General features: G+C 43.8%; 1 protein-coding gene across 1 annotated transcript in view; it reads left to right on the top strand.

Annotated features, from left to right (window-relative positions):
• Positions 1–19216: 19216 nt before the first annotated feature.
• LOC108575947 (solute carrier organic anion transporter family member 4C1) overlaps positions 19217–21425 on the top strand; it is an 80820-nt gene continuing 78611 nt past the window's right edge. The window contains exon 1 of the mRNA XM_017938888.1: positions 19217–20340. The gene's annotated coding sequence lies outside the window, so the exon portion shown is untranslated. The remainder of the gene's footprint in view (positions 20341–21425) is intronic.

The raw sequence follows: 21425 nt of genomic DNA, 5'->3' as shown, positions 1-21425 counted from the left end.
GGAATGGTTGTACGAGAGGCATGTGTGTACGTAATCATGAAGACGAGTAACAACGCGATTGGACTGTGGATGAAGTAGCCACAGCGGAGCGGCAGCAAGAGAGTTACAGAAGAAGAAGAAGAAGAGGAGGAGGAGGAGGAGGAGGAAGAGGAGAACGGAGCAGAGTGAAGAGACGAGAGAAGGGTCGAGAAGGGGAACTAAGGAGAAAATGAAGAGAGAAGTGTTGCACGGCGGCGGGGGCGGAGGGGGGCGGAGGGGTTCACAATAGCTCAACTCTGGAATGAGGAAGTCTCGTACGGGACGACACCACGGGAATACTAAAGTCTGGGTTACTAATAGTTGGTTACTTCGCGTATTCCAGCCTCATAGCTTCTCGCGAGGTGGAGCTTCCCGGGATCGCGTTTGTGTGCGCCCGGTGACTTTGTATCGGCGCCATTTGTCCTCGCGTTTACCACAAGCGAAAAGGGGATCGTCGTTTCTCCTGGCTGTCTAGAGTGGTCGTGCTTGTCGCTTTTGCCGCGCCTGTTGATTTGCGACTTTGTTTCTGGGAACGAGACACACGGACGGGACCCGGGACTGGGTCAAGAATCGGCGGCTGGTCGGGTTGCTTTTTCGAGGGTAGGGAGGATTCATTTTTGTTTTCGCCTCTTCGGCGGGTAACTCGAAGAGGAGGATCGTTCTCGAGGATTTAACAGCTCTTATGTATAACCTGATTTTTCTTCGCTGATGAGAAGAAAAGTACGGTTGATTATAATTCTTCATTTTAACGAGAGAAGCAGGAATTAACGTGGAAAATAATTGTTACAAAAATATGTGATCACATGATGAAGTCACATGATTAATTCTAGTTTTCGGGATCGAAAAAATTGATATTTTCGCATGTTTGTACTCGTTATCGGTCAAAAATATTGTTTACCATAAGATAGAAGGAAAGAAGTGAAGAAGTTGAAAATATGAATAATTTCCAAATTTAACCTATTTGAAGGGGTATTCTGATTTTCGGGGTAAAAAAGAATTTGCACTCCTTATAAGCTAGAGAATATGTTTGTCAAACGATTTTTCAAAATTGGGTAAATTCGAAGACAGATCACACACATCTTCGAAAATTTTTAAATGCGGTTTTCTCGAAACTAAACTTTCCAACACTGTCCCATGGTTTTCTCGGAAACTATTGGACCGCCTACTGTTCCATTTATACTGCGTACTCAGAACATCTGCAACTATCTTTCTAATCAAAATCGGGTAATTATTTTCAAAACTTCGGTTTCATTTTTCCACCTAAAACTTATGAGAACCCTAAGAAAAAACGTATTTTTGACTTTAACCCATTGCCACTTTATAGACACATTTTTCAAATTTATGATCGTAGTTGAGGCGATAGCGACACTCTTAAGGATCACAGATACGCTTGGTTCAATTTTTTTTAGCCAATAGGAAAGCCGCCAGCCTTGGGACAAGTCAGCAAGGATGTCCACACACCACGGTACATAACTCCGAATGTTGTAAACATTTCAAGACTTTATTACTCGTTTTAAAAGGCACACACAAAGCAGAAAAAAAATCTTGCCGCCCAGAAAAAAAATCACGAAATCGGCCGAAAAATCGACCGTCTAAATCCGAATTATCCCCTTGAAGATCATTGGCCATTTTTTCACGAGGAGAGTTTCTTTTCGTAAATTTCAATAACGATTTGTCGCGTCGAGCACTTGAAGAGCGCGATAATTGATCGGTCAAGTGTCTTTTTTTTCCCCCTTCTTTTTTCGTCTCTTACCAATAAGAATGTTTTTAATGCCACGCCACTTAATGGCGTGTCTCCATTACGCAACGGGTAATAAATTCTCCCCGGGAATTTCACTTTTGCCTCGGCAATCCGGTAATAAAAGAAATCCTCTCCCCGCGTCGTTTCTTGAAAATCAGCTTTTATGGACTCTTACCGAAGTTCTCCTCGAGTTCAGCGGAGGGAGATACGTGTCCCTCGTGTCACGGTTATTTTACCACATAGTTAACAGTCTGTTTCTATTCGGTCGGTTTGCGTGAAAAAGTAACGCGCAGGTTGCCTTGGAGTAAATCCGCGCGAAGTATCCCGTTAATCTGACAAGTAATGGCGCATCAGTGCGTTATATATCGCGGCTCATAAATCAGCCGCGTATAAATCGTTTAGCATAACAACGTAGCAGCGGCGATAATATGCACGTGCGCGGAGGAAGCTCGCGTATTTTTGCGGTACGCGTATCCGCGAGGGACGGCTATTTTTGAAGGGGGGCTCGAGCTTAGAAATCGTCCGGGGGGTAGTGCGCGATGGTATTATTAAATCAATGCTCATTGTAGTATTTGTCAATTTCCGCTAAGCTCTGCAACAACGCAGCGATATATCCTACGTAGGCTTTGACTCATCCTTCAGATAACTTTACAACGATCTCTTCTTCGCTGTGAATCGAAGGATTAACCCTTTCGGTGTCGTACACGCGTATATACATGTCCAACGATTATGGACAGCGTAGAGTATCACGCGGCTTACGGTTAAATGTGAGAAAGATATAGAAAATAAGTCAGAAGTTACGGACACACACGCACTCACGTCGCAGTGTTACCATAAATTGCCACCGTTTTCACGAATTAAAATAAATTCACTTTTTATCGCGGCACGATCAGAGGTCAGGCTTTTTTTGATCGTGTTCCACGAAACGATGACGCGTGCGTTTCATCGATTCATGAATTATCAACGAGGAGACTCGGACAGACTACTCTCCCCGGGACGATTTCGCAACGCTGAAATCGCGCCGAGCCACGAAATCGGGTCGCTATATTTAAAGAAGGCTTTTTATATGATGCATTTGGTTTTTGTAGCCTCGATTGGAATTGATGACACCAGACCAAGCCCTCTGAAGTGGTAGCAGCAAGAGCAGTATCGGAGAGTGCGAATAATACTCCCTGATATAGCTAACCAATTTTGGGTCACATGTGTGTGGGCGATCGAATATCTGTTTGTATTTTCTCCGTCAAGCGAGAACATTGTCAATTGAAATATAGTACTTATCCTGATCCGTGGACGAGGTTCAATTTATTCAGCAACTTTGTGCAGTCATAATGGAACGTGTGGAATGAACGTGTCAATGGAATATTTTCTGAGAATCACCTCCATTGCCCATCTCTCCCTCGTTCAACTCTCTCTCTCTTCTTCTCATCAAAGCCAAAGTCTCGTTCGTGGAACGTAATAGGTCGCAGGCTGCAGGCTGCACCATGTGAGCAACCCTATCGAGGGCAAACCATTAAATCGTTTATATCAATCGTCGATGATTGGCTTTCTTTCGTCACGCGACTTTCTTTCCCGTTCTCATCACAGCGCGCATCTCTCTCTATCTGTCGCGCTCGGTTGATACTGGACGCCGTGTCCACGGTTCTATGTGTGTGCGTGCGTGTGTGTAGAGGTCAGAACGAGAAACAGGTGAATCAGACTTTTAAAGAGATTCGCCCTTGGCCCTCGTCGTGGCGGATGATTTGCTTCATTAAATCGATTGTGTTTCAATCTGGACCGGCTAATACGCGAGAGCCGGGCCAGACGTGCTCGCGAGCCGTATCGCTGCGTTCTGGCTACTCGCGCTGACCTACATGCCCGTCCAAAATAATCTGACACTGCCGGCAAGACCTTAACCGCGACCCCTGCTGGAGCAGATCGAAGAATAAACCTCGTACGCCATCCATAATACTGCTGCAATTGCGCGGACGAGCCGCTTCGCGTCTCCTCGCCCCTTTAAATTAAGCCTTTTTCCGCTGGGAGCAGATTTTTCGCGAACGAGTGAATCGTTGGGTGTTGCTGCACTCGTTTGAGTAGTTGTTTTCAGGGGTAAATTTTTCGAGATATTTCGGAGTTCGGATAACGATGGTGCAATAATGTAATTCGGGGTCAGGCGATTTCTCAATTTCTTTTCTAGACGGCAAGAAAAGTTACGATATTGTTGCTTTGTGTATTCCTTCACTCATCTTTCGGTTGCGTAAAATTGGTAGTAAAACCTTGAAATGTTTACAACATTCGGAGTTATATACCGTGGTGTGCGGACATTCTTGCTGACTTGTTCTAAGACTTGCGGTTTTTCTATTGGCCAGGAAAAATTGAACCAAGTGATTTTTAATCCTCAAGAGTGTCTACATCGCTTCGAACACAACCACAAATTTGAAAATTTTTTCTGTAAAATGGTAATGGGTTAAATCGTAAACGCGTTTTTTCCTATGATTTTCGTAAGTTCCAGGTGCCAAAAAAATGAAGTTTCGAAAATACTGACCTCATTTTGGTTAGAACGATGGCGGTAGATGTTCTGAGTATGCGGTGTAAAGGGGAAAGCAATCGGTCCAATGGTTTCCGAGGAAACCATGGAACAGTGTTGGTAAACTTAGTTCCGAGAAAACTGCGTTTGAAGATTTTCGAAGATCTGCATGAGGCATGGTCTTGAGTCATTCAAACCCTCATAGCTCTCACAATTCATCCAATTTTGAAGAATAGTCCGATAGACATATTCTCTAGGCTATAGAAAGTGCAAAAATGCAAACAAAAATATTGATATTTTTCACCCTGAAAGCCGGAATACACCTCTAAGTGGGTTAAATTTGAAATTATGTGTATTTTCAACTTCTTCACTTCTTTTTCTCTCTTTTATGGTAAACAATATTTTTAACAGAGAAAAGTGTGATTGACTGAGTGCAAAATTGCAAAAAGGAAAGATGATATTTTACCCTGAAAACCATAACAACCCCAAACCTCCAACAACTTATGGAAGTGAGGTTAAATTTGAAATTACGTGTATTTTGAATTTTTTTTACTTCTCCTTTTTCTCTGTCTTATGGTAAACAATATTTTTGATAGAGAAAAATGGTGAGAGAAGCGACGTCTGTTGAGCCGAGCAAAGATTAACAGCGTTTCAAGGATGTCACCTCGGTGCATAAAATTAAAGGCGTTCGGGGGGCACGTGATTGGCTCGTTAAAGAGGTAGTGACCTACACGGCCGTCCAAAATGATCTGACACTGCAGGCCAGACCTTAACCGTGACCTCTGCTGGAGTAGCCCGAAGGGCAAACCCCGTCGTGAGATTTAAAACCAATTGACGGGACGCATCAGTCGTGCAAACAGTTATTTCGTACGTGCATACTCGCCACCTAATTGTGCTCAATAGCGTGATACGTGTATAGACAGTTTAAAAAAAAAAAAAGATTTTTTCTCATACACGTACAAGTGTATATTCTATTCGAAGCTGAATTTTCCTTTCAGCATTCGAGATATCCGTGCAGAAATCCTTTCTTTCGCTTAGTCACTCGATCACGTCACGTATATGGTCAGTAATCAGGATACTGAACGAGGACGCCGTTTAATTCTTTCCGTTTTACCTGGTTCAATGCACTTTTATGTTAATAATCAATTCTGCAATAGTATCTGATTGTTGCGCAAGCGATTGATTGGTGGAAGGAAAGTGTGTATTAATATCGAAAAATGTTGCATTCAGAGCAAGTATGTACCACGCCTATCAGTGACGCGTGGTGTAACACGATGCCCGTTTTAAATTTACGTTAATTTATCAACGAGAAAGTACAGTTGCCGAGGAGTGATCATTGTTCCGACGTTTCAAACGACGTGACAAATGTTATCATACGTAATTACCATTAGAATTTATTATCTTCCTCGGTCAGCTTAAGTGAATAGGTGAAAAAAAATCACGCATTATCTATGTTTAATCTACCAGCAATAAATTTTCTCCGGTGATTGTTAATAGTTTTAAGAGTCCTGGATAAAACCCGGTGTGTATACACGAGACTTTCATAATATTCCACGTTAGAAGAGTATATCCGTAGCGCGTACCTATTCGATATTCAATGACGCGATACCGAGTATCGATTCCTCGAAGTTCGGCAAGCCAGCCAAAGGAGGAACATCGACGGGTGTGGTCGAGGAGTGCGTACATCGATCGGCACTTTAACCTCGACGAAAGCACACGTTCTTACGCGGCGGCGAAGGAGGGATCCCGCTTGTGTCCTGCTGCAACCGTTGGCAACAGGATCTTCAAAGTTCCTCCCTCTTTTCACGAGGGTTTTCGAGTACTACCCTTTTCTCACCTTGCTCGACACACCTGCTCTCATTACACGCACACCGTAGTCTATAACGAGTTTCGAATTCCGCTTCTTTCAGCTCACGTCCTCGAAATCTTGTAGATTTTTTTCAAATTCGACTTTTCTCACTTCACGCTCGTGTATATACATTAGTCTTCGTAAATCTTTCAACGCTCTGTACATTTAGATTAATTTTACAAAATGGAGCTTACACAGGGTGGGTCGCATAATTTTCTTCTCTACTTATAGTGGTCCGAGAAAATTTTCACGCGTAATTTAAACGGTTTCAAAGGGTGAATACGAGGAGAATCAAATTTTTCTATAAATGCCGTATACTTTTTTATACTGTACGTTGAAGCAAACATTGATGTGTATTTAAACGCGCCTAATAAAATTTTAAATCAAACGTGAAACCTCCTTTCATTTTTTACTATTTATTCCATCAAAAGAAAAGAAGGTTTCTTACTTCTTAAATTACGTATAAAAATTTTCTTGTACCACCATAGCTACATAAGATAATTATGTGGTCTATTTTTACATGGCCCACCCTGTATTACAAGAAAGATAAATTATCCTGTCTTTGCAGGGACTTATTACTAGAAAACAATCGCAAAAAACTATATATTCAAAAGGGACAAGTGAGCTGGATGACTCCTAAAACTGCGTACAAGCTGAATAAAAAAAAAAAAAAGAAATAAACGAAGGTCTGCGTGAATAGTGAAATTCTTTGAACTATTCCAAGTATATACTCCCCTAAAACTGAAAAGGGGAAAGGTAGAAATTCATCTTATGTAAACTTGATACGATCAAGGTCTCTATAGACTACTGGGCAGAACGTAAAGGGCGAGGTTGAAAGGGCCTAGAGGGCAAAACTGCGACGCAGAAGCGGTGTGTCTGGGCCGTGCACAAGGTGGTGCAGTACAAGGGCGTAGTAGCGTTTAGCGTGGCAGTGGAGCAACATCGAATAGAGGACGTGTGTACTACGCACATAGTATGCAGAGGAGAGACGAGGGAGGGAAGTGAGACTAGAGGGGCGAGAGCAGAGTAAGCAAGCAACCAAGGAGCGAGGTCGTCGAAATTAATGCGGGGAATCCAGTGAACGGGTGGAGAGATCGGGTTGCCCCGTCTCGTGGCTCGTTTTGAGTTTTTTAGTTCTCGAATTTAATCCAAGAATGGGGGAGAATGGGGGACATTCAAAGCGGTGGATCTCGTCTAGACGGTCGGTGACGTCACGAGACAAGGTCGACTGTCGCTCTATCCAACGCCGCACAGCGCGGTGCACACCAGCTTTTCTATATACAACGAGAACGCCTATATCCTTCCTCCTCTTCGCGTTTCGCCGTCTCGTGGCAGGCACACCGCTCGCCCCCTTACCCATAGAGAGCCTTCCTTCTTTTTCCTTTCCTTCCTTTTTCTTCCTTTTTCCGTCTTGTTTCTTCCTGCGGACTTCTAGAGCCAGAGGGGTGGTACAGACAGACAGAGTCCCTCTCCTCCTTATACACACGTCTCCTTCTCGCCACGGAACTCGCTAGCTGGACCAGTTGGACTAGGAATCGGCCTGATCTTGTTCCCAAAGCCGGGCATCGTGATCGATGCGACTCGCTGGGGATGTTGCTGGCCTCGAGAGCTTTTATTCCGTTTTAGAGACCGTCTAGACGCCGCGTGCACTCTCCTCATCTTTCAGCTAGAGGGAGATTTAGAGAATTATCTTGGCAACAGTATTGGGCTTAATGCTGCTCTGTATTGTCGAGCGTCTTTCAATTTATTATTAAAGCAGTTTCTTTTTTCTTTCTCTTTTTTTATCAATTAGTGTCTGATGTTGACTTCTTTCGAATATCTTCTTTTTTCTTTCGAATAAAGTATCTTTGGGTTTTTTTTTTTTTACCTCTCCTAGACAATTGACCTTGTGCAAGGGATGGTTGGTGTATTAAGTTCCTAAAATTCTCTTTGGTTCTCGATTTTTCGTCTCGAATAACCGACGTGTTTCTTTCGCGAAATTTTCAACCGCCCTTTCCATGTCGTGTCAGAGGTTAACAGTATGTATTCCCCGACACAGAGTTCAGCTTAAAATACCCTCGAAGCGATTAAGATTCCATCCGAAATTCCCCCGAGACGCATTCGTTTCCCGCGTTTTCTGTCACCGTGTCCAAGGCCGCTCTATCTCGTCCGGAAATCAGCAGCCCCGTTTGGACTTTGGTCAAGATGGACGACGCCCGTTGACGTTAACTCCCTCTTTCTCTCTCTCGCTCTTTCCTCCTCGGCTCTTCGAGCGAATAATATCTGAATTCCTTACGACGAGGCATAGCCAATCGGGCTCATCAATAATTCAGCGAGTTCGACCGACCGAGAAATTCGAAAACAAGGCGAAAACAGCCGACCAACGCTACAGGCTCTGTCACAAATTTCACCATCTCCTAACGATTTGTCGAAGAAGCTTTACATTCAACGCCGAATCCTTCGAGCTTCTTCGCGCATTTCTATCCTCGAGTTTGCTCGCTCTTTCTGCCTGACAGAATCCTCTCGACAAGCCCGGCACTCTGAATTTCTCATTAGGACAGGACATTTAGCACCGAGCACCTTTTCCGGTTCACCACTTCGAAATTCAGCGAATATCTCTCATTTAGAATGTAGTAAGGAATTTTATTAATGAAATACAGTCGGTTCGTTCTTCTGCTTTTCGTCGACCGTGCAAGAATCGATTCTTGACACAACCTGTAGGAGTGAAAAGAGCTATCTGGGTCCCCCCATGCCTTTATAAATCACACCAGACGCGTTACCTAACCGCAGCCTACCGGTATACGATTGAATTTCGATTTTTCTCGCGATCCACGACAATGATTTCAGCAACGGATATTGTAGCGCGTTTACGGCGCGTATGGAAAAAACAGCGGTGCCTTTCGAAACGGGGTCGATCGAATTTGTCTATTCAATCTGTCTCGATGTCTGTCGTTGGAGACGGTTGATACGTACGGGCCGGGAGTGAACTTTCATACATTTCAATGGCGGCCGACAGGATGCACATTTCAATGTCGAATTCAGGTTGCGCTCTTTGAAGAGGATGTTGCAGCTTTTTTCCCTGGTGAAATTAAATGGAAAAATTCAACGGCGATACAATCGTAAATGTTGCATCGACGTGAGACACGCGGTGTATTAAGAAAGAGGAGAGGAGGGGAAGAAGAGTGGAAGGTAGAGATTCCAATCCAGTTTCAACAATACCGAGTGGCAAGTCGCGACTAATTTACTAATTCAGACACATAATTGCTTTCTCGGAAGGGATAAACGAAATATATTGAGCCAAGGTCACCGGTGCACTCTCCTTGGCTGAAATGTAAAGGACGGCGGTAATTAAGAGGTATTTTCATTTGGAGACGTCATTTTTGGACGATTTTTAGAACGAACAATTATCAGATAATTGTAAACCGAGGGACTTGAAAATTTTCGTACACGTTTGGTCGTGTTTCAGAAAAAAACAGTGTAATTTTTGTGTAATTATCTTAATTGCTACTTAAGTTATTACATATTTCCCGCAGTGTTTCATTTGGAACAGAAAAATCAAAGATAATCTTAATCCATGCGAGTGTTGTCATCGTTCGTACTAGAATAAATCAAGGAAATATGTATTTTGACAAAATGGTAGTCATGTAAAGCAAGAATATCGTGTTTATCACGAAAGTTGTAAATTCTTCAAGCAGTAAAAAAGAATGTATTGCTGACATAAACATAATTGTATTAGGGACGATAATTTAGGAAAAATTAGTTGATTCATTATTGAGAACTCATGGCAGCCATTTTTTGCAAAACGTTAGAGTTTCTTCTTAGTGTTTCTAGCGATGCATCACTTTCTTCAAATCATTCCAACTTTGTCATTTAATAAATTTCAAGCGTGGAATTTTAACAACACGTTTTCAAGATTTTACACTTTCAGAAGATACAGCCGTGAAACCGTTTCAGATCCCCATTTTTTGGATATTTTTACGTTGATATACGTTTCCAAATGAAAAAGTTAAGCAAAAAATTGTAAATATCGAAGCTCCAAACCACCGTGAACATTTTGGTTTCGCTCGCGCAAGGGTTAAGGACAATTTCACACTGTCTGGCTGATAAAATCGTATATTAGCCACTTTTCGTCCTCCGCGTGAATATCACAGTCTGTGCAAGATTTTAGCCGGAGAAACACATCTGTCAGGACAGATTCATCCATCTTACCCAAATGATTAAACTGGAAGATTTATTAAACAGTATCAAGTACAATTCATGGCTTTCCTCGATGAGCAATCTTCTGAAGGAGGGGGAGAGCCGAGGCTGATCAAGAGGAGTCTGAGATGCTTCACGATGCCCTTCGAACAAGAATGATCGGATCACGATCCCCGTCAGCCAAGTGGCCGGCTACTCTCTTCTGATCAGCTTCGTTTGCTCTCTGATGAATAAGTTAATCGGGTTAATCCATATGTGCCATTAAACGTTACGGACGCTTAATCACTTCCGCGTAGAAGGGGTCAGTGCTCTTCCTCGTTCCTCCGGCAAACGGTGCACCGTGGTTAACGCTATTGTAACTATGCTACGAGATTACACACATGGAGATAGAGAGAAAGAGCGAGAGAGCGAGCGAGTAAGTGTGTGTGTGTGTGCGTGCGCGCGCGCGTGTGTGTGTGTGTGTGGTGACAAGTGAACGAATGAAAGTTGTACATCGTAATTTCTGTCTGGTGTGCGCGAGCGTGAGACTGAGCGCGGTCCAGCGTGGCAACGCGTTAGATTGGATCTAATTTTCCAATAGACCGGCAGCGTCGTGCGCGTTTGATATTACCAAGCGTGTTAGGGGGACCTCCGTCACTTGGACGGAATTCTCGTCGATGACTATCGGTGGCCTGTTGATTTACGACCGCCTAATGTCCGCGTTTGATTAACCCTCTTGCGCCTGAGCAAACCTTCTCGTGGTTAATTGTGTTTGCAGACAACACTGCCAATCGATTCTTCTTTGATGACGCGTTTCGCCACTGTTTTATCCTGTTTCTATGGTATCGGTCAATTCAGACACGTTCTGACCTTTACGAAAATTTCTGCAACGTTTAGGTGAGAGAAATGGAATTTTGTTTCGCGTGGCGATTATAGTGTAGTGACGAATAAAGGAAGCAGGCAAGATGGCGATGTTAGAGGCGTGAAACGCGTTCGCGTTGATATCTGGGCCACAATGTCTCGTTTCCCAATGAAGTCGTTGGGTCCGGCCGATCTGCCAGATGACGATTCATCGTGATCGCTCTTTGGTTCAACGCACTTGCCGCGCAAATAACGCGAGCCTGGCAATCGACACTTGGAATAGAGGCGCGAATATCTTATTAAACACCTCGCGACAGTAGAAAATTTCGACGAATTCTTCTCGTCGAAAATTTTCGTCACAGGATCACCGATGAAAAGGGGACATAAATAAAACTGATTCGGTACGTGTTCGATATCGTTTCCTCACAACAGCGGAGCGGCACAGATATTTCGACTTGAGCTTTCGGTGTTGTTTCGTAATAAGAGAATGAAGATAACAGAGAAAATGTTTCAGGAGTGTTCACGAGTGCTTTTCCCTCGCGAGCGGTATGTGTATCTAGAGATGCATCTTTAAGTATGTTCATTTGAAAATCGCGTTGGACTGGTCGTTGAGCGAAATTATGCGCTCCGGACGATAAATGAATTCGTTTGAATTCTTGATAAGGTGACGTAAGTATGGCGGACGACGCGCTGCTGCTGCTGTGACTATCGCAGATAAGAATCTGAGTCCCGGTATCGGCACTTGTGCGCCCGTATTTCGAGCTGCAGTTCGATCGATAAAAATTCTATAGACTTGTCCGGGATACTCTTAATCTAGATCCATTTCTTTTGTGTAGCCGTAAAACAACTTCTTTCTCTCTCTCTCTCTCTCTCTCAGTGAAACGTTTCGAATATAAATATTCCACAGCTTAACGCTGACAATTCAATTAAATGTGAAACGATATCGAAAAATATTTCTTCTTATTCTAACAGCGAGGAGGGAATTTAGGAACGAAATGGTTAAAAGAAGATAGAGAAGAAGCAGACGCTTCGAAGAATGAGAAACTCCGCCAAAGTTTATCGTCTTTTTATCAGAGGAATTTTTTGCAGCGAAGGTCAGATACACGTAGAATTACCAGAAATAAAAGAAAAGAAAAGAAAACGGGGGAAGGAAGGGAGGAGAGAAAAAAAGATTATCCGGCGGCGAGTTAATCGTGTCCTTTTTTTCAGCGCTCATGCGAGAGAGGAGGCACGGTATTCCTCGATGACCGACTAAATTATCGGCAATCATTTAAATTGGAGTATTGCAGCGGGCGATAAGCGCGTTACGCTTGTGAAACACAACGGAACGTGTGTTGCAAAACATACAGAACGGCTGCTGTGTGCACACGCGCGCGTGTGTGTGTGGGAGAGATAGCGGCCTATGATAGCACCGTGTACATTATCGAGTCCAAAGTATTTTCGCGAAGCGTAAAAATAGTTTGGCGTGCAACGCTGTTTGATGGCCGACGACGTGACGGGTCGTTTGATGCGCAGCCATAATTGCCTCTGTCGCGTGTACTTAATCGCCCCTCGGTGGTTTGCCCAATGAACGTTCGTCTAGGTTCTACGATATCGTTCACTATCGATAAACAAATTAATTGTTCGTGATCCCTACTCTCAACTAATCTAAATAGAGGCCATAATATTTTCGCCCTTGCGTTTAGCTCGATCTCTTAGTGGTAGTAGTACCTACATCGTCGCCAGGCTATTTAATAATGGATCTTAGAAAGGACACTTTATCGTTCCGTTAATTCGTTGCACTTGGCAAAATTTTTTATCGAAGTCACATGTGTGGTGTCTGTCTCGTTGTTTAAACCTTTAAACTTTAGAATTTACCGTGTAATATTTGGATTAAAAAAATATTCTTCGAACGATCGACGATCGTTTTCTAAGTTCAATTGAAATTTCGAACGATCTACGAAAGAAAAATACGCAAAAAAAAAAAAATTGTTAAATGAACGTCACGAAAGTATGGGCGAAATTCTGTGTGAAAGAAAGATGGGGAGGGAAATGTCTTCCTGTACGGCATAGGGAGAAAAATGGCGGACCTTCGACGAGTGTAATGAAGGCAAGTGGACGACGAGACGCGGCCGGTGCAATATGTGGGCCAGACAATAATAATTGTTCGACGTTTCCTGGTATATTATACCGCGTGTAATTGATACAGAGGAGCCGCCATTAATTCAACCGCTGTTGCTGCACTATCTTTAGCAACAGAGGGGTTCTCTCAGCTCGGAGGCCTCCTTCTCTCCGTCAGTTGCATACTATGCATTATCATTTGGAAAAAATTGGCTGGCTGAACGCTCGTGCGTGTCTACTTTCCTGGAACGTGATCGATCGAATTAATACGATTCCATCCAATGTCGATCGATCGATCGATCGATCGAAACTCTGGCACCACTTACTCGCTATTGGTAAGGCAAGGATTGCTGTGCCGGTTGTAGACGGTCTCACACAGCCCTTTCACTCGCCGGAGAACGTGGCTACCCTTACCACAAATATATATACATATATATCGATTCTTATAGAAGGTATCAAGGTCACGTTATCCTGACGAAGGTCAAACCCCATTCGCTACGGAATGCAGCGCGGCCCTTTCATTTATGTTAATAGGATTCACGTGCAGGCTACCATTAAAAACGTGGTCCGCCTTCCTCCAAGACCTAAATATTTGGAATTTTTTTCGAACGGCGCACATTATAATCGGCGACGATTGCACGTGTCTCGTGATACACGAACAACGAGATCATTGAACAGGCTATTCAAAGAATTTCTCTCTTCAGATTCGAATCGATTCAGTTCTCCAGTAGGAACATCTTGTTCTTTTTATTTATTTAGCTAAGGGGCACTTTGGTGTTAGACATTGGGATTAATTTTTTTGAATAAAGTAAACATGGTACCAACGTGAAACTTTTTTATAATATGTTCCTTAAATGATATTCTTTTTTTTTTTGTATTTTAATAACGAGTAAGTGGTATCGGAGTTTCGATGAATCGATCGACACTGGAGGAATCGCATTAACTCGATCGATTGTTCCAACCCTCTTTTCCATCTGCAAACATATTTCAATAATATATTTAATTTTTCTATATTATTTTTCAGACCCAAACCTCGCTCAAAATATAAATGAACGAAGCGATTTTTCTATATTATTTTTCAGACCCAAACCTCGCTCAAAATATAAATGAACGAAGCGTCTAAATTAAAGGCGCGTTCTCATGTAAGCGAAAATTCCGACCTTCTTTTCTAACTGCAAACATATTTCAATAATAAATTCCAGGTTCCCCTATTATTTTTCAGACCAAAACGTCGTCTAAAATAAATGGACGAAACATCTAAATTAAAGGCGCGTTCTCGTGTAAGCGAAAATTCCGACCTTCTTTTCTAATTGTAAACATATTTCAATAATAAATTCCATGTTTCCCTATTATTCTTCAGACCAAAGCCTTGCTCAAAATAAATGGACGAAACGTCTAAATTAAAGGCGCGTTCTCATGTAAACGAAAATTCCGACCTTCTTTTCTAACTGCAAACATATTTCAATAATAAATTCCATGTTTCCCTATTATTCTTCAGACCAAAGCCTTGCTCAAAATAAATGGACGAAACGTCTAAATTAAAGGCGCGTTCTCATGTAAACGAAAATTCCAGCCTTCTTTTTTAACTGCAAACATATTTCAAGAATAAATTGTACGTTTCCCTATTATTCTTCAGTCCAAAACGTCGCCTAAAATAAATGGACGAAACGTCTAAATTAAAGGCGCGTTCTCATGTAAACGAAAATTCCAACCTTCTTTTTTAACTACAAACATATTTCAAGAATAAATTCCACATTTCCCTGTTATTCTTCAGGCCAAAATGTCGCCTAAAATAAATGCACAAAACGTCTAAATTAAAGGCGTGTTCTCGTGTAAGCGAAAGTTTCAGCACGATATTCGCTCGACTAGGATCCACGGTGGTTCCGTTCCTCGGTCTATAGAAGATTCTGACGACGGTATTCGTATAACGGTACCGTCGGCTTCTCGCACGTCGTGTCGCGTCGCGTCGCGACGCATACCTGCCGCTGAATCGAGCCGGGGGGACGTATATACGCGTCGTGTGTTACGTCGACGCATGTTGCCGGCGTTACGTGCGCTGCGATGCACGTATACATGTACGAACGCATTTTGCCGTGGCGAGACGAGCTGAATGCCAATCGGCACGCGAACCATCGTGTTTCGATCCACCCACGGAACGTGTACAAGACGTGGATAGAAAGAGAGGAGAGCAGAGGCTCATAAAGTTATGCCAGTTTTATTGCGAATATTTTGACTCGTTCGAGCACACGGCGCAACCATGTATTATCATTTGTTGCCGTTGTCTTCATCCGCAAATTGAGAGTGTGCTAAGATGAATAACGAACGAACCTTTTTTCTTTTTATTTTTCTTTTTGGATTCGTATAAATTATTTAATTTGCCAATTTATTATATTTCGTCACTTTCGTGATTATCGAGGAAGCTGGAGGAAGATTTGTGTGGCAAAATTGAAAGTGAATCGGAATTTTGTGGCCGTTAACACGTGCCACGAAAACTCTCCGATTCGCATGGTTTATAATGAGTCCATTCATACGTACCCTTGGTCGAGTCAGAGCGTGCCGCTGCTGCAAGTGCACGATATTCGCCTGGCGAGAGAAACATTCTTGGCGGATGCCAGTGAGGGACCATTCACGCTGTTCAACTTTTCCAGTTTCTATACGGGGTGGGAAATATGTGAGCACACTTCACTCGCATGTGCGATATAAATGAAACAAGATTGAGCAATTCTGAGGAAAGTGTTTAAAAATAAGAACAATTTAAATGAACGAAGTGTGCAAGGTCAGAGTAGAATAAAAATTCGAGATATCGTGTGTAATTTCGCAGGTGTGAACGCGCGATGGTTGAGCGTTCTCGAGCGATACAGCGTGTAGTACAAGTATCGAAAAGATAATACATTTAGAAGCGGAGATCGCGTTCGTACGATTAAAATCGAGAGCGCCGCCTCGTATAACCGCGTGGAAACGTTTCTATTCATCGAGGGAGCGTACGGTGGAAGTTGCAGTTTCATTGGAGCACGATAAAAGTGCCGGTACAATATCCGTCTAGATAGCGATCGAAATAAATCGCCGCTCTTAATTGTACCGATGATTAAAACTGTGTATACCTTGCCTGTGTGCCGCTCGATCGATCAAAGATCGAGGAAATAACCTGCGCTGTGCCGTTTACCAACTACTTACATTAAAATATGTCTTTCACATATATGTATATATATTTTTTTAATTTTTAATAGTACAGATTAATATTAATACGAGTGATAGATATTAGGTTGATCCCTTGACATTTTGTAATTTTTTCGAACGTTGAAAAGTTTTCCTTCTCTTACCCAAAATTTTGAGATTTCGAGCGTTCAAAAATTTTCTTTCTTTTAACTAAAATTCTGAGATTCAGAAGAGTGCAGGAATTTTGGGTCAACTTAATATCGACACCCAGTTTTTCATGGAAATCATAGAATTTTTCTTTTCAAATATATGTATATTTTTTAAATTTTGCATAGCAAAGATTAGTATTAATACCTTTTAAATGATAAATATTAGGTTGATCCCTTGGCATTTTCTAATTTATTCGAGCATTAAAAAATTTTCTTTCTCTTAACCAAAACTCTGAGATTCAAAAGAGTGCAGGAAATTTTGGGTCAACTTAATATTGAAATCTAGTCTTTTACGGAAATGATACAATTTTTCTTTTCAAATATATATTCTTTAAATTTTGCATAGCAAAGATTAATATCATTACTTACGAATGATAGATATTAGGTTGATCACTTGGCATTTTCTTATTTTCTCCCAAATTTTCACCCAAAATTTTGAGATTTGGAAGAGCGCAGGATTTTTCGGATCAACCTAATATCGAAATCCCAATACCGAAATTACGAAAACGAACGGACTTTTCATATCGTCTTTTCAGCAATACGTTCAACGGGCGGGTGTGCAATCTTAATTAATTTCAACTTGTTTCGTGGACGCAGGAAAGAGGAGAGTTACGTAAGGATCACGGAGTGGAATCCAAACTCGAATTTACACGGAACTCCCGGGCAATGGAGGCGGGCCAGCGCGGTTCTTGCGGTCTGAAAAATACCGCAAAGGACAATATGGGTGATTACGAGTCGAGCCGACCGATTGGGAACGCAAAACGAAATTGAATTCCATCGGCGTACTATCGGAAGTAATTTGATCGTACCTAGGAAGTCGTTCTTTCCTTTCCTGCACTTTCTAGGAGAACTTTCATCGTCTACTAGCCAACCTTTGTGTCAGATCGACCATCTTAACATTTCTGTCGAATGAAATTCATTTTATGGTAAACTACAAGGATCTCTATCTGCTTATTGAACTGTTTTGGAAGACATAGCAAACTTAAGTGGTACCAAAATTCAACTCTCTGCATCATTTTACTCCACCTTCATAAACGACCAAATGGCTAACTTTTCCGACAATTTTATAACAGTCGTACAGCCTAAAAATCGATCTCGCCACAATCTACTCAGAATTCGAAAAAAACAGCCATGTCTCGAAGCGATGCGCGTAAACAACGTGGTTACGCGAGCCCAGTCAGCTCCATCGCGATCCCATGATCAGCATTACGACTACACTCGCCACTTTCACTCGAATTCTCCAGTTTTTTCGCCGTCTACTGTATATACACCGAGAGACTAAGCAACAGAGAGACCCGTGTCGTTTCGTTAAAACAGCCACGTCTCCGTGGTAGCAAAACAGTTAAGCGGCGGGTCCGCGGGCCAAGCAAAAACGGTGCGGAGGTTTGGTGGCGGCCATTGAAAAGGGGCCAGAAGCAGCAGCAGGATCGGCGATCGTAGCAGCAGCTGCCAGGACTCAGGGATCCCGATCTCTCTCGCGGAGAGGACCGCGTAAATGCGCATCAGAGAGAGGGACTCTCTCTCTCTCGTCCAGAGATTCCGTCTGGAACGCAGAAAAGGGTGGGTAAGTAGGGTGAGAACGATGATCGCTCGGAGGGGGATGGGTGGCCGTGTGGAACAGCAGTCTGGCCAGTTGATTACGATGCCGAAACGAGTGGCGGGCCATATCTCCAACCAGTTTCGGACAGTGTCTTCGGCTGGAGGCAGGACTACGTAGCAGAAGAGAAGAGACGCGCTTGTACGGGCTATGGAGTTGCAGCCTATACTGCTGCTTCTGAGGAAGAGGAGGATCGACCTAAGCCGGGGTAGAAAGGTAAGAGGAGGCAGCACCAGCACCAGCACCAGCAGCCAAGCAAGAAGAGACGGAGGAGGCGACAGCCGAGCTTAAGTTTCGGTTTCGTTCGTTTCGCGCCTGCTCCGCGTCGAACGGGAGCCGAGAGTGAGCGTGTTGGATAGAGCGAGTAAATACAGAGGGCAGCAGGAGAGAGAAAGAGAGAGACAGAGTGAGAGAGAGTGAGAGAACTGGCGGAGAGACGCCCGGCGACGCGGCTGGAAGGGAACGAGACGGAGTGAGTTAGAGTCGAGTGAGGGAGAGAGCTGAAGAGACGTGGAAAAAGGGGCGAAGGAGAGAGAAGGAGGAACGATCAACGACGGCGGTGGAGGCAGTAGGAGGCAGGAGGGTGGAGAGAGCGAGAAGGAGCGAGAGACTGAGAGCGAGCACGAAGGGGGTGGAGAGAGAGGTGGCGGCGTCGAGGCGAACAGACTTCACCGGCGCTCTGCTCCCAATAACGACTCTCGCCCTCGGTCAGTCGCGCGCGAACCGCGGAGCCGCGAGCATCTCTCCGTTTCTCTCTCGCTCGGCTGCTCTCGGCGGGATACCTGCGTTTCGAGCCGCGTGCACGTGCGATCCGGGCTCCAGAGCGAGAGAGCAAGTGGAATTAGTAGGGTACATAGGACAGAAGGTGAACAGAAAGAGAGCTCTGAAGGGGATCTTCTCTGGTTGGAACGTCGCACCAACGGTGATCCAGAGACAGGTGAATCCATTCCTCGATTGTTTCCACGACTGTCGCGACCATTTCGAGGGATATGCTGTGGTGTTCCTGAGGAGTCTGTGCTGGCAGGTATCGAAGGAAGCAGAGAAGGCTAATTCGGAGGAAGTCGAAGAGGATCGTCTATCGGAATATCGGAGTAACTTGGTGATCCAAAGGCAGGTGAACATTTTCCTCGATTACTCGTTCGATTGTCGACCATTTTGGAGGGGCACGTTGGTGTCCATGAGGAGTCAGAATTAACACATAACAGAGTAGGCTGACGGAATAGGAACCTTGAACGATTCATAGACAGGTGAACCAATTCTACCATCGTTTCTTCGATTGTCAACCATTTAGAGTAGCATGTCGACGTTCTCGAGGAGTCACATTTAGCAGAGGAGGCCAAACTGAAATCGAAACTGAAGAGGATCCTCCGTTGGGGTAACTTGTGAACCAAACACCGAGGTGAACCAATTTCTCAACTATTGACTATTCGGAAGAATGTAACGACGTGTCCCCTGAGAAGCAAAATAGGCGATAGAGCAAAAGTATAAGCAGAGAATGGCTGAATAGAGAACAGCTATGGAAGGTTGGCCTGTTCAAGGGTGAGAAAGGCTAGAGAAAACAGGCTGGACTCAGAGGCTGGTCCCAGTGGTCGCTCGTTTTCGTGGTTATCGTCTGACGGTGGTATCGCGAGTGGTGCATCCGGAGATACATAGATGCAGCTGGTGACCGAGTGAGAGAAGAGCGGAAAGCGGTCAAGTGACAACAAGCGGCAGGGAGAGCGCGTGGTATATAAAAGTGCGAACTGGTGGAGGAGCGACCGAGCGAGTTACCGGGCGGTTCGAGGCTGCCAGTGGCGCGCAGACCAAGAAGAAGAAGACGAAGAGGAAGAAGAAGAGAAGGAAGAGAAGAAGGAGGAGGAGGAGCGGGAGGGCAGACACACCATAGAGGACAACGCTGTTGCTATTTTCGAGCCCGCCAAATATCTCGGCGCACGGTGCCGCTCGCTGCTGTCTGCTACGCTGGCCCCTGCTATACGTACGGCTCTTTCTTCGGCCGCGTCCACGTTCCACCAAAGCGCAGCGATTCTGCGCCGATGACGCATGGCCCTGACCAAACAGGGAGAGAGAGAGAGAGAGAGAGAGAGAGAGAGAGAAAGAGAGAGAGAGAGAGAGGGAACGGAAGAGGGAGCGAGAGAACGGCGCGTATGACAGGTACGTTTCGACTTTTTGCCTTTTTGCAAAAGACAGCCGCGATCTCTTGACCTACGACGTATCTGTGCCGCCGTGACCGTGAGCGCTGACACCCGTGTGTCTCTTTGCTCGCTGGACATTGACGCCTTTCGATCATCATCCCTCCGACATCATCATCGACGTTCTTCCTTTCTCTCTTTTTTTTTCTTTTCTCTTTCTCGCTGTTTTTACTCGTTCAGCATTGATGGATGGGACGATGGTCACTGTTCTCATCTACTCGCTGTTTAACAATGAATAATACTCGATCGTTAAGCACACCATTACTGTTTACCGTGTGAAACTATCCGTAATTATCTCCCTATTTCTTGTTTTCGTCTTGTCTGCAGTTGTTTATTGGAAACAATTACGTTTGTTCTGCTGCCGTGCGCTACAATGTTTGATCAAGTGTCTCACACGTCGCTGCAATGGAACACGAGATACGAAGATCTTCAAAGGTCGAGATAAATACGCGTTGAAAATCAAATGTGAATATTTTAGCGGCGTTCATGGTTAATTTGTACCTCGTCCGCGTATTGTTTTCCAAACACGTGTAGAGATTACGCTTTTCGTTCCGTAATAAGCAGGCGTTTCACACTCGATTCCTCGACGCTATTCGCCCAACGCGATACCAAATTCATCGTTCTCCCGGTTCGTTATGCTCGATGTAGGAGAAACATCAAGATTTCCTCACAACATTTCATCGTTCTAACGAGGGAAATCACGTTGCGACACATGCAGCGTGTGTGGTATTATCTTAAAAAAAAAAAAAAACTGATTCCTCCGATTTCTTTTGTGAGAAACGTTAGGAATCCTGTGTGGAATGAATTTCACTGGCCAACAATGGCGACAGAACGGTTGTTCGTTCATTCTTATACTTGATTCTAATCAGCTTTTTCCATCGGTATTTCTGATCATTTACAAATAGAATTTTCTTAAGCTATATTAACTTTGTTTTCTTTTTCTCTTTTTTTTTTTTGATAAAGATTAAAGGAGCTAGAAATTATTAGCATAGGACAGGGGAGGAAGTAAGAGGAGGATAAAACGCGAGATTGCACGGCGCAAAAAGC

The sequence above is a fragment of the Habropoda laboriosa genome, unplaced genomic scaffold, assembly GCF_001263275.1.
Source record: "Habropoda laboriosa isolate 0110345459 unplaced genomic scaffold, ASM126327v1 scaffold300, whole genome shotgun sequence".
NCBI classification, from domain to species: domain Eukaryota; kingdom Metazoa; phylum Arthropoda; class Insecta; order Hymenoptera; family Apidae; genus Habropoda; species Habropoda laboriosa.
Note: the sequence above shows the minus strand (reverse complement) of the source record. Positions and strands in the feature narration are given on the sequence as shown.